The 14,358-nt window shown below is 36.3% G+C and overlaps 1 pseudogene; it reads right to left on the bottom strand.

Annotated features, from left to right (window-relative positions):
* Positions 1 to 480: 480 nt before the first annotated feature.
* On the bottom strand, positions 481 to 5,037 carry LOC106007927 (DCN1-like protein 1; annotated as a pseudogene).
* Between the last annotated feature and the right edge of the window lie 9,321 nt (positions 5,038 to 14,358).

Consider the following 14,358-nt stretch of genomic DNA (forward strand, 5'->3'; position numbering starts at 1 on the left):
AGTAAATTTTGAAACATAGGCCTAAACCATAAAAGTCTGGCAATAAAATGAAACCATTAGGATAGGATTGGCAAGGTAGAAGCAAAATCTTTATATGTAGATGAAATGATCATCCAAACTGTTTTCTGATGAAGACAGTATTGTGCTTTATGCAAGAATGGAAATCTGAAAATAATCACCATAAAGCTTCTAAGACTTATGGGAGAATAAACTATGATGGTCCACAGATATTAATATGAAATCCACAACGTTGGAATTATATATGTTTAGAATGGCCCAGACTAGACAAGAAGCCCAAACCACCATTTGAAGAATGAAATATGATATGGTCCAAAATGTATCCTTACAGTTTTGTCTCAACCTTTATTCTGAATAGTGAAGATTGATCTTCAGTTCAGCCCAGGGAACAGAAATTGACTGTGCAATTTTCCGGTGTATTTATTGTACAGACTATGTACATTCTAGAAATTTCTTTTAGTGCTACACTGTTGTACTTTTTGTCCCAGCAATTTGAGGGCATGCAGATTCCACAAAGTCATCAATGAGAACAGTCCATGCTCCTTCTTCATCATAATTAGACATGTCATCTGCAATCACTGTACTGAGGTCTAAAAGGAGATTCCAAGTATCTTTTGGTATTGATCATTTATGATGTTCCAACAAAAATTTATTACATAAGTCTAAGAATTTAAATCTTCCACTAAGCACTAAGTTCTAGTAGGCAATGGCCATTTCTAGATCTATTCCTTTTTGTCCTGGATTTTTTTCAAAATTAAAAGTAAACTGGTAAAAATCCATAAATCATTTTAACTGATAAATTATATCAAACAATTAAAGCAGAAAAAAGAAGGGACACTTCTCCCCTCATTTTAGGAACTCAACATTGTGCTAATCCTAAAACTGGATGAAGATAATAGAAGAAAAAAGTATGAACATAGATAGAAATTTGTTTAACAAAACAACTATTAGAAGTCAGATCTGGCAGGATGTAGAAATTGGTTTTGTTATAGGGATGGCAGTGTTGGTTCAGCATTGGAAGATCCGCCCCCCAAAGTCATCATTTTAACAGAGGAAAGGAAAAAGCCATATGATCCTGTCAGTAGTTGGAGAAAAAGTACTGGACTAAGGTCTGCCCACACCCTGCCGAGGTCCCCAGTCGCACAGAACACACGCCGAATCAGCCCGCTGCAGACAGGCAGGTCTGTGCACGCCCTACCGAGGTCCTGAGTCATGCGGAAGACACCGAATCACCCCACTGCAGACAGGCAGCCACCTGATTCCACATTACAAAGGCACAGAGGACACCAGACCACCAGATCAAGGTACTGAGTCCCACTGTTCCCGGCCCAGAGGTAGGGGCTTCTGAGCCGTTGTCCCACTGCTCCTGGTCCAGAGGAGGGGGCTTCCCGGTTGGAGGTTGTTTTCTTTTAGGGCTTGGAATATGTCACTCCAAGTTCTTCTTGCCTTGATGGTTTGTGTTGAGAAGTCTGCTGTGATTCTGATGGGCTTTCCTTTGTATGTGATTTGTTTCTTTTCTCTGACTGCTGGTAGAACTTTGTTCTTCTGTTGTGTTTCTGGAATCTTAACAATTATATGCCTATGTGTAGATTTTTTTTTTGATCAAGGCTATTTGGAGTCCTATATGCCTCACTTAAAATCAAAATGGATTAAAGATCTAAATATTAAAATAGAAACTCTGAACCAGTTGGAACAGAGGTTGGGTAGAACCCTTGAAGACAGCGGTGTAGGAAAAGATTTTATGAACAAAACCTCAGTTGCCCATGAACTAGCACAATCAACAAATGGGATCTCTTCTTATTAAAAAGCTTCTGCACAGCAAGAGAAACCACCAGCAGTGTGCAGAGACAACCCACAATGTGGGAAAAAATCTTCACCTACTCTTCCTCAGACAAAGGTCTACTATCTCGAATCTATAAAGAACTTAAAAAGATCAGACCTCCCAAATTTAAAGACCCAATCTGAAAATGGGCATCTGAAATGTAACAGACATTTCTCAGACAAAGAAGTAGAAATAGCAAATAAATACATGAAAAAATGTTCAACATCACTGGTCATTGGAGAGATGCAAATGAAAACAATGCTGAGATTCCACTTCACTCCAGAAAGAATGGCTGCTATCATGAAATCAACCAATAGCAAATGCTGGTGGGGCTGTGGGGAAAGAGGAACCCTGCTCCACTGCTGGTGGGAGTGCAGACTGGTGCAAGCACTGTGGAAATCAGTATGGAGATACCTCAAAGAACTAGGACTGGAAATCCCATTTGACCCCACTATTCCTCTGCTGGGGATCTTCCCTAAAGAATTAAAAGAATCATACCACAGTGATATATGTGCACCCATGTTCATAGCAGCACAGTTTGTAATAGCTAAAACTTGGAAACAGCCCAAATACCTATCAACTGGAGACTGGATAAAGAAAATGTGGTTTTTTTATAAAATGGAGTACTACTCAGCCATCAAAAATGAGAAATTAGAGACATTTATAGCTAAGTGGATGCACATTGAAGCAATACTCTTAAGTGAAATAAATAGGACACACATGTGTAAATACCAAATAGTTTCTGTGGTGTGAGAAACTGAAAGTGTAAATAAGGACTAAATGTATAATAGGTAATGTGAAATAGGAAGAAAAAGGGCAAAGGGGAAGGAAGTGGGAGGGCTAGGGGAAAGGATAGAAGGGAATGGGATTAATATGAGAAAATGGAAAACGAGGAACAAAATCTTTGTAAATAGGGAGGACTGGAGGGGTTGAAGGGAGGGCTGGGCAAGGTTGAAAAATAAGAACCAAGAGATCCTATGTAAAGGTGCAAATTTCCAATGATGAATGTCATTATATTGTATACCTAAAATGTACCAATGATTAGAATGAATAATCGATAATGTAAAATAGGAAGAAAAGTTCCAAAGAGGTAGGGGTAGTGGGAGGGGGAGGGGAAAGGAAAGAAGGGAAAGGAAAAATGATGAGAAATGGAAAAAATGGAAATAAAGTCTTTGTAAATAGGGAAGGGTGGAGGGGGTGAAGGGAGGGCTAAGAATGGGGAAAAAATAAGAACCAAGATGCATTATATAAAGGTACAATTCCCAATGAGAAATGTAATTGTGTTGTGTACCTACAATGTACCAATAAAAGAATTTAATACAAAAAAAAAGAAGATGAAAGTCAACCAAGAGAATATGAACAAGTAGAATTTGCCTGAAATAATATCTGGCATGCTGGACTAGAACTGGTAACCCAGCAGGGTTGCTTCATGCTTGTAGTACCTCAGTGTGACCGAGCAACTAAGAGTTGCCAACAAACACAATGAAAAGCCTTTAATTCCACGCCACTGGGAAATAATGACAGACTACAAAATCCATACATGTGCATGCCCAAGGAATACTGAAATTTCATATGCAGCCTGCCATGGAAGCTGGACTGTAAAAATGAACACAGCCAAGCATTTTTTTTAAATGAAGAATTTCTACAAAAGCAAGGGATAGGAGCTTCCTCAAAGAGGTAGGAATGCAAAAAAATGTATGAGACATAGTAAATAAATATTGACTGTGTATTAAAAAAAAAGAAAAAGAAAAAGTATTGGACTAAATTCTACAGCTGTTCATGGTAAAAGCTATCAGGAGACTAGAAGTAGAACAGAAACTTCTCAACAGATTAAAGACATGTACTCCATACTTCCAGCAAGAATGCCTTATATGAATGGAGAAGATACAATGCTTTCTCCTTAAGGTGGGGAACAAGGGCAGATATGCTTACTCTTTACCTGTGCATTAAACTTTGAAACCTAGTCCCCACCAAAATAGTCTGGCAATAAAATGACACAACTAGGATAGGATTGGCACAGCAGAAGCAAAATCTTTATATGTAGATGAAATGATCATCTACAGAGAAAATACTAAGAAATCTCGAGGACCCCCTAGAACTTGTACTTGATTTTAGCAGGATTAGAAAACACAAGGTATATATAAAAATTCAGGTCTGTGTATACTTGTTATAAATGAAGATATTTATGAGCCTGCTGTTGTCATATAGGTAGGTTTTCAAGCTAGGAATATACTTTCTTTAATAGGTGCTATTCAAATTTTATATTTCCTCCAGAGTTAGTTTCATTAATTTGTCTTCCAAGGTACTTCTTAGAAGTTTCAAATTTCTTTCAAAACAGATTTTTGTAATATGCTTTCTATATCCTTTTAAATTCTGTAAAATCTGTGGTAATGTCTCCTAGATCTTAATATTATAATTTAAAAAATGTATAACTGATATTGTGTAACATGAAGAAAAGGTCTAAAAGAGCAGGGGAATTGGGAGGGGTAGGGGAAGGGAAAAAAGGGAAAGGAAAAACTTTGAGAAGAGGAAAAAAGTGGAAACAAGGTCTTTGCAAATAGGGAAGGGTGGAAGGGGTGAAGGGAGGGCAAGGGAAGGGGAAAAAAAATAAGAACCAAGAAACTCATGTAATGGTACAAGATCCCAATGTTGAATGTAACTGTATTGTATACCTAAAATGTACCAATAAAGTTAATGGGGGGAAAATCCTTAAATTGTCCTGGTTCTTTCAATTCTTTTCCATCTTGGGTATTTGAGCCTTTAGCTTTTCTATGCTATCATATCCTAATTCTGTCATGCTGTCCATGAACTCCTGCTTAGAGAACTAACACTGTGTTGCTGCTCTGAACTTCCATGCAATGATCAAAACACTAATGCTGGCTGGATCAAGTGCCAAGTCATCACAGAATTGCTGTATACTCTCTATTCCAATTTTATTTTCATCTTGAGGATGTTTGTATCTATTTTGTAGTTGTTCTAACTTCGTCCTGTCCAATGATCCTTTTACACTCTCTCATATATACAGTTCAGGATTTTGGAAAAAATTATCTGTTGCAACATCTAACTTCCAGTCATTTTGAGAAAGACAAAGTACTGCAGTTTTTTCACTAGATTGTGTGAAGATCATAAACTGTCGAACTTTATCCTTCTGCGATGATTTCAACTTGTTCGTGTTGGTGTCCTCCAGGCCTCTCCCCTCCTCCTCTGGCTCCACAGCAAATAAGATGCTGTTTTTTTTTTTTATCACAGTAGTTTTGTAGTATAGTTTCAAGTTGGGTATTGTGATAACCCCTACCTTGTCTTTGTTGCCTAGAATTGGTTTTGCTATTCTAGGTCTCTTCTTGTTCCAAATGAATTTTTGGATTGTTTTTCTCAACGTCTGTGAAGTATGCTGTTGGAATTTCAATTGGGATTGCATCGAATCTATATACAGGGTTTTTTTGAGGAATCTCTGTGTTGATTTCCACAGCACTTGCACCAGTCTACACTCCCACCAACTTTGGAGAAAGGTTCCTTTTCCCCCACACCTTTACCAACAATTGTTATTGGTTGATTTCTTGATAACAGCCATTCTATCTGGAGTGGAATGGAAACTCAGTGTTTTGGCAATTTGCATCTCTCAAATTACCAGTGATGCTGAACATTTTTTCATATATTAATTTGTTGTTTCTACTTCTTCACCTGAGAAGTTTCTATTCAATTCAGCTACCCTTTTTTGAATTAGGTCTTTAAAGTTTGGAGGTCTGATATTTGTGAGTTCTTTATATATTTTATATAGCTGTTCTTTGTCTGAGGAATAGCTGGAAAATTTTTTTGCCACACTGTGGGTTGCCTCTTCACTGTTGTTTGTTTCTCTTGCTGTCCCAAAGCTTTTTTTTTTTAATAAGATGAGATCCCAGTTGTTGATCTTTTGTGATATTTCCTGTGTCATTAGGTTTTGTTCAGGAAGACTTTGTCTACAACAATGTCTTTGAGAGTTCTACCTATTTTATCTTCCAGCAGATTTAGTGTTTCTGTTTTAATATTTAGATCTTTGATTCATTTTGATTTTAGTTTACTGCATGGTGAAAGATATGGGTTTAATTTTAATCTTTGGCAACTGGAAACTCAGGTTTTCCAGCACCATTTATTAAATAGACTATCTTTCTTCCTCTGAAGATGTTTGGCTCCTTTGTCAAAGATAAGCTGGATAAGTACGTATGGAGTTGTTTCTGGATCTTCTAATCTGTTGCAATGATTCTCAGGTCTGTTTTTTTTGCCATGGTGTTTTTATCACTGTAGCTTTGTATTATAATTTCAAATCAGGGATTGTGTTACCCCCTGTCTTGCCTTTGTTACCCAAAATTACCTTTGCTATCCTAGGTATCTTCTGGTTCCAAATCAATTTTAGATTTTTTTCTCTAATTCTGTGAGATATGCTGTTGAAATTTTCATTGAGATTCCATTAAATCCATATAACAATTTTGGAAGTATGTGCATTTCCACAATGTTGGTTCTTTCGCTCCAAGAACAAGAGATATTTTTCAATTTTCTTATATCCCCTTCAATCTGCTTTTTCAGAGTACAGCAGTTTTCAATGAAGAGGGCTTTTATTTTCTTCATTAGAGTGATTCCTAGGTAACTCACTCTTTGGATGCTACTGTGAAAGGTGCTGTTTCTGAAATTTCTACTGTGAAAGGTGCTGTTTCTGAAATTTCTCTCTCAGTGAGTTTGTTATTTGTGTATAGGAAGACTATTGATTTTTGAGTTTTGATTCTGCATCCAGCTATGGCACTGAATTTGGTTATTAAATCTAGAAGTATTTTCATGGAATTTTGGGGGTCTTCTATGTAGAGTATCATATCATCCACAAATAATGATAACTTCTTCCTTTCCTATCCTTATTTCTTTTATTTCTTTCTCTTGTCTAATTGCTCCAGCTAGTGTTTCCAGAACTATATTGAATCAGAGTGCTTACAGTGGACATCCTTGTCTTTTTCCTGAATTAAGAGTGAAAGGTTTCAGTTTTTGACCATTAAGTATTATGTTTGCTGTTGGTTTGTCATAGATGGATTTTATCAGATTGAGATAAAGACCATGTATTACAATTTTTTGGTAAGATTTTTTTATCGTGAATGGGTGTTGCACTTTGTCAGATGCTTTTTCTGCATCTATTGAGATGATCATGTGGTTTTCATCATTGGCTCTGTTAATATAGTGTATTATGTATATTGATTTGCATATGCTGAATCATCCCTGCATCCCTGGGATGAATCCTACTTGGTCATGTTGTATAACATTCTTAATGATTTGCTGCATTCTGTTTGCCAGCATGTTATTGAGGATTTTTGTATCTGTGTTCTTTAGGGAGATTGTCTTGTAGCTGACATTGTTGGTTGGATCCTTCTCTGGGTTTGATGTCAGGGTAATGCTTACTTGCAGGAATGAATTTGGGAGTACTGCTTCCCTTTCAGTTTTATTAAAGACTTTGAGAAGTAGTAGCACTAGGCCTTCTCTAAATTTCTCGTAGAATTTAGCAGTGAATCCATCATGGCCTGAGCTTTTCACTGTGCTAAGTGGTTATTCTTCCTGGTATACCAAGACTGAGATTATACAAGGGTCTTATAAAATACTATAGACCAGTGTTAAAGAAACAGAGTCTGGGCCAAATAAGCAGCAACTTTTCATTCTCAATAAATTGAAGAGGTAGAATCATGCAACAAACTCAAAATCCAAAAGCCAGCTACACCTGGAAGACACCTCTTAGAAGTAGTCATTTCCTAAATGTTCCAAATAATAGCAATAATGGTATTCACCATAAGCTATTTAAAAGCATCAACCCAGGAATTAAACTAAAAACAGAAGAGAAAATGAGAAGATACTTAAACAAGATGCCTCCTTCCAAGACTTTTAGCTAGCCAAAGTCAAACCCAGGGGGCAATGAGGTGAAACAAACCAAAAGGTACCCACCTGTATTCTCTGAACTGTTAATTGTGGAAGTAACAAAGCATATGAATGAGGCTCTAGGTAAAAAGTAAAAACAGAAATAATGTCTCAGATAACTACAGATGGTGATGATAATGAAAGAAGCTTAGTGACTCTAGAGCGGACAGATTATATATATAAATCAGGAAAATAATGGAACCAAGAATACCCAGAATAGGAAATAAATGGAATCCATAAAACATTAAAACACATACCCAGGAGATTAAAAATTGCATTGAAAGTATATACAGAAGAATGAGCCAGTGTGAGGACAGTATTAGATATAGAAGACAGTATAGCAGTTAGTCATCATGTAAAGAACAATTTCTTAAAAATGGCAAGGGACAATGAGATGTAAATTTAGTATCTGCTACATGATGCAAAGAAGAATAACATAAGATTGATCAGAGTCAATGAAAAAGCAAGAGATAGTGCAAATGACATTTAAAAAAACTATTCATGAGAGAAATGGCAGAAAACTTCCCAAACAAGGAAAAGGAATTTGATGTATACATAAGTGAAGTATATGGAGCTCCAATTAAGCATGATTAAAAAAACCTTCACCAAGGCATATAATAGGCAAGATTCAAGAAATACAACATGGGAACAGAATATTAAAAGCTGTTAGGGCCGGAGATTTAGCTCAGTGGTGCCACCGCCTGCCTCGCAAGCCCAAGGACCCGAGTTCGATCCCCGGTACCAAAAAAAAAAAAGCTGTTAAAGAAATAAATCACTAATTAATGAAGGCCCATCAGAATCACAGTAGATTTCTCAACACAAGCCCTCAAGTAAAGTGGGGCTGGGAGTGAAGTATTTCAAGACCTAAAAGAAAACATCCTCCAACACAGACTGATGTAACCCACTAAACTCTTTGAAAATTGATGGAAAAGTAAGATACTTGCATGACAAAGAGCACCTGAAAAATTCATGTCTACCAAAACAGCACTCCAAAGTGTTCTGAAGGATATTCTAGAAAGAGATAACAAGGATTACAACTCCATGAACCCCAACAGCATGAATCCACCAGGCAAGACAAGAAACTAACCAGAGGCTAAGAAAGGGAGCCAACAACAGGAAAATAACATGAGAAGAATAAGTCAATACATATCAGTTATAAACATGAATGTAAATAGTTTCAATTCACCAATCAAAATAAACAGACTGGCATAATGGATGAAGAAGCAAGATGCAACAAAATGATGCATACAAGAAGCAAATTTAATTCAAAAAGAAATTCATAGACTGAAAGTCAAGGGATGGAAAATAATACTCCATGTGACAACAACAGGTAAAAGCAGGTTAAGATATTCTATTTGCAGACAAAGTGGATTTCAAGCCAAGACTGATTAAGAGAGACAAAGGTCACTACATCCTTGTAAAGGGAACAATTCAAAAGGAAGAGATAACAATTATAAATAAATATAAACTAAATACCAGTGTATGCAACTATATAAAACAAATATTGACCGACATAAAAAAATCAAATAAGCACTAATACAATTGTAATGGGTTAACCTCAATATCCCACTGCCACAAATAGATTAACTAGACCAAAAACCAATGAAGAAATACCAGAGCTGACCCAAATCTGTGAAAAAATGTACTTAGTGGATGTCCTCAGAGTGTTCCACCCATCAGAATACACATTTTTCTCAGCTGCACATGGGACATTCTCCAAAATAGACCACACAGTAACCCATAGAACATGATTAAGAAAATGCAAAGGAATTGAAATTACCCCATGCATATTACCTGACCATAGTGCAAGGAAATTGAAAATCAGTGGCAAAAGAAATCACTAAAGCTCCATAAACACATGGAAATTAAATAATACCCTTCTTAACAAACAATAGGTCAGATGAAATTAAAGAAGAAATGACACAGTTTCTATAATTAAATGATATTGCCAATAACACACACCAGAACTTATGGGATGGAATGAACGCAGTCCTAGGAGGGAAATTTATAGCAGTGAATGCCCATGTCAGAAAAGAGTGACTTCAAATAAACAACCTAACGTTTAACCTCAATCTTCTAGAAAAAGAAGAGCAAGTAAATCCTAAAGCTTGTATGAGGGAGGAAATTATAAAGATCAGAGCAGAAATTAATATAATAGAGACTAAGTCAAAAATACAAAGAATCAATGAATCAAAGAGTTGCTTCTTTGAAAGATTAAATAACATTGACAAACCCTTAGCCAATCTTATCAAAAAAAGAAAAGACTCAAATACATGCAATTAGGTATGAAAAGGGTGAAATCGCAACAGAGCCTGAAGAAATCTAGAAGATCATCAACACCTACATGGAGAACCTGCATTCTAAGAAGATGGAAAACACAGAAGAAATAGACAGATTCCTGGATACATATGAATTACCAAAGCTTAACCAAGAAAATACAAAAATTCTAAATAAACCAATATCAGTCAATGAAATTGAAAATTCAATTAAAATTCTGCTATTGACATTTGAGTTTTGATCTGGGAACCAGTTACGCTACTGAATTTGCTTATTTAATCTAGGAGTCTTTTAGTGAAGTTTTTTGAGATCTTCTATGTAGAGTATCATGTCATCCACAAATAATGATAATTTAAATTGTTCCTTTCCTATCCTTATTCCTTTTGTTTCTTTCTCTTGTTTAATTGCTGTGGCTAATTGAATCGGAATGGTGATAGTTAGCATCCTTGTCTTGTTCCTGATTTTAGAGTGAAAGCTTTTAGTCTTTGAACATTTAGTATGTTGGCTGTTGTTTTCTCATAGATGACTTTTATCAAATTGAGATAAAGACCATCTATTCCAATTTTCTGTAGGTTTTTAAAAAATCATGAATGGATGTTGGACTTTGTCAAATGTCTTTGTTACCTCTATTGAGATGATCATGTGGTTTTGTCTTGGGTTCTGGAATATGATGTATTATATTTTTTGATTTGTGTATGTTGAACTATACCTTCATTTCTTAGATGAATCTTACTTGGTCATGGTGTATACTCTTCTTGATGATTTGCTGCATTCTGTTTGCCTGTATCTCATTGAGGATTTTTCAAATTATGTTCATTAGGGAGGTTGGCCTGAAGTTTTCTTTTTTGTATGGTACCTTCTCGGGTTTTGGTATCAGGGTTATCCTTGCTTACACCAATCAGTTTGGGAGTGTTGCTTCCCTTTCAATTTAATTAAAAAGTTGGAGGAGTAGTGGTATTACTTCACTGAATTTCTTGTAGAATTCAGCAGTCAATCCATCAGGACTTGAGCTTTCTTTGTTGTCAGGTTTTAAATTACATCTTCATTTCCTTGACTACTATTGGGATATTGAGAATTTTTATATATTCTTGATTCAGCTTTGATAATTAATATGTAACTAGGAATCTGTCTATTTCTGTTTTCTATTTTATTAGAATACAAGTTCTTAACATAGGTATTTATGATCTGGATTTCTGCAGCATCTGTTACGATTTCACCCTTTCATTCCTGATTGCATAGATTTGAGTCTATTCTTTCCTTTTTTTGATCAGGTTAGTTGCTTAAGGGTTTGTTTCTTTTATTTTTTTTATATTAAATTCTTTTATTGTTACAATGTAGGTATACAATTACATTTCTCATTGGGAATTGTACCTTTACATAATGCATTTTGGTTCTTATTTTTTCCCCATTCCTAGCCCTCCCTTCACCCCCTCCACCCTTCCCTATTTACAAAGACTTTATTTCCATTTTTTCCATTTCTCATCATTTTTCCTTTCCCTTCTTTCCTTTCCCCTGCCCCTCCCACTACCCCTACCCCTTTGGAACTTTTCTTCCTATTTTACATTATCGATTATTTATTCTAATCATTGGTACATTTTAGGTATACAATATAATGACATTCATCATTGGACATTTGCACCTTTACATAGGATCTCTTGGTTCTTATTTTTCAACCTTGCCCAGCCCTCCCTTCAACCCCTCCAGTCCTCCCTATTTACAAAGATTTTGTTCCTCGTTTTCCATTTTCTCATATTAATCCCATTCCCTTCTATCCTTTCCCCTAGCCCTCCCACTTCCTTCCCCTTTGCCCTTTTTCTTCCTATTTCACATTACCTATTATACATTTAGTCCTTATTTACACTTTCAGTTTCTCCCACCAGAGAAATTATCCGGTATTTATACATGTGTGTCCTATTTATTTCACTGAAGAGTATCACCTCAATGTGCATCCACTTAGCTATAAAGGTCTCTAATTTCTCATTTTTGATGGCTGAGTAGTACTCCATTTTATTAAAAAACCACATTTTCTTTATCCAGTCTCCAGTTGATGGGCATTTGGGGTGTTTCCAAGTTTTAGCTATCACAAACTGTGCTGCTATGAACATGGGTGCACATATATCACTGTGGTATGATTCTTTTAATTCTTTGGGGAAGATCCCCAGCAGTGAAATAGTGGGGTCAAATGGGACTTCCAGTACTAGTTCTTTGAGGTATCTCCATACTGATTTGCACAGTGGTTGCACCAGTCTACACTCCCACCAGCAGTGGAGCAGGGTTCCTCTTTCCCCACAGCCCCGCCAGCATTGGTTATTGGTTGATTTCATGATAGCAGCCATTCTTTCTGGAGTGAAGTGGAATCTCAGCATTGTTTTCATTTGCATCTCTCGAATGACCAGTGATGTTGAACATTTTTTCATGTATTTATTTGCTATTTCTACTTCTTTGCCTGAGAAATGTCTGTTCATTTCAGATGCCCATTTTTGGATTGGGTCTTTAAATTTGGGAGGTCTGATCTTTTTAAGTTCTTTATAGATTCAAGATAGTAGACCTTTGTCTGAGGAAGAGCAGGTGAAGATTATTTCCCACATTGTGGGTTGTCTCTGCACACTGCTGGTGGTTTCTCTTGCTGTGCAGAAGCCTTTTAATAAGAAGAGATCCCATTTGTTGATTGTTTGTGCCAGTTCATGGGCAACTGAGGTTTTGTTCATAAAATCTTTTCCTACACCGATGTCTTCAAGGGTTCTACCTAACCTCTGTTCCAACTGGTTCAGAGTTTCTATTTTAATATTTAGATCTTTAATCCATTTTGATTTTAGTTTAGTGCATGGTGAGAGATACAGGTCTAGTTTTAATCTTTGGCAAGTTGAAACCCAATTTTTCCAGCACCATTTATTAAAGAGGCTATCTTTCCTCCAGTGAGGGTATTTGGCTCCTTTATCAAAGATGAGATGGTTGAGTGTGTCTGGCATTGTTTCTGCATCTTCTAATCTGTTCCACTGGTCCTCAAGTCTGTTTCTTTGTCAGTACCATGTTGTTTTTATCACAGTAGCTTTGTAGTAGAGTTGCAGGTTGGGGATTATGATACCACCTTCCATGTCTCTGTTACCTAGAATTCCTTTTGCTAGTCTGGGTCTCTTCTTGTTCCAAATGAATTTTTGGATTGTTTTCTCGAGGTCTATGAAGTATGCTGCTGGGATCTCAATTGGAATTGCATTAAATCTATATAGCAGTTTTCGAAGCATGGCCATTTTCACTATATTAATCCTTCCTACCCAGGAGCAGGGGATATCTGTCCATTTTCTGATATCATCTTCAATCTCTCTTTTCAGAGTGCCATAGTTTTCAGAGAAGAGGTCTTTGATTTCTTTAGTTAGGATGATTCCTAGATATTTCAGTTTTTTGGATGCCATTGTGAAAGGAATTATTTGCCCTGTTTCTCTCTCAGTGAGTCTGTCATTGGTGTAGAGGAAAACTATTGAATTTTGTGTGTTAACCTTGTAACCAGCTACTTGACTGAATTTGGTTATTAAGTCTAGAAGACTTTTGGTGGAGTTCTTGGGGTCTTCTATATAGTGTATCATGTCATCTGCAAATAATGACAATTTGACTTCTTCATTTCCTATCTTTATTCCTTTCATTTCTTTCTCTTGTCTAATTGCCGTGGCTAATGTTTCCAGAACTATATTGAACAAGAGTGGTGATAGTGAACATCCTTGTCTTGTTCCTGATTTTAGTGTGAAGGATTTCAGTTTTTGACCATTTAGTATGATATTGGCTGTTGGTTTTTCATAGATGGCTTCTATCAGTTTGAGGTAGAGACCATCTATTCCAATTTTTTGTAGGGTTTTTATCATAAATGCATGTTGGATTTAGTCAAATGCTTTTTCTGTGTCTATGGAGATAATCATATGGTTTTTGTCCTTGGCTCTATTGATATAGTGTATTACACTGATTGATTTTCATAAATTGAACCATCCCTGCATCCCTGGGATGAATCCCACTTGATCAGAGTGTATGATCTTCTTGATGATCTTCTGCATTCTGTTTGCCAGTATCTTATTAAGGATTTTTGCATCTATGTTCATTAGTGAGATTGGCCTATAGTTCTCTTTTTTAGTTGGGTCTTTCTCTGCTTTGGGGATCAAGGTGATGCTTGCTTCCAGGAATGAATTTGGGAGTATTGCTTCCCTTTCAATTTCATTGAAGAGTTTAAACAGTAGTGGCAGCAGTTCCTCTCTAAATGTCTTGTAGAATTCAGCAGTGAAGCCATCAGGCCCCAGGCTTTTCTTAGTTGATGAGCTTTTAATTACATTTTCAAT

The sequence above is a fragment of the Heterocephalus glaber genome, unplaced genomic scaffold, assembly GCF_053883595.1.
Source record: "Heterocephalus glaber isolate CG9 unplaced genomic scaffold, H.glaber_assembly_v1.0 deba00001613, whole genome shotgun sequence".
NCBI lineage: Eukaryota > Metazoa > Chordata > Mammalia > Rodentia > Bathyergidae > Heterocephalus > Heterocephalus glaber.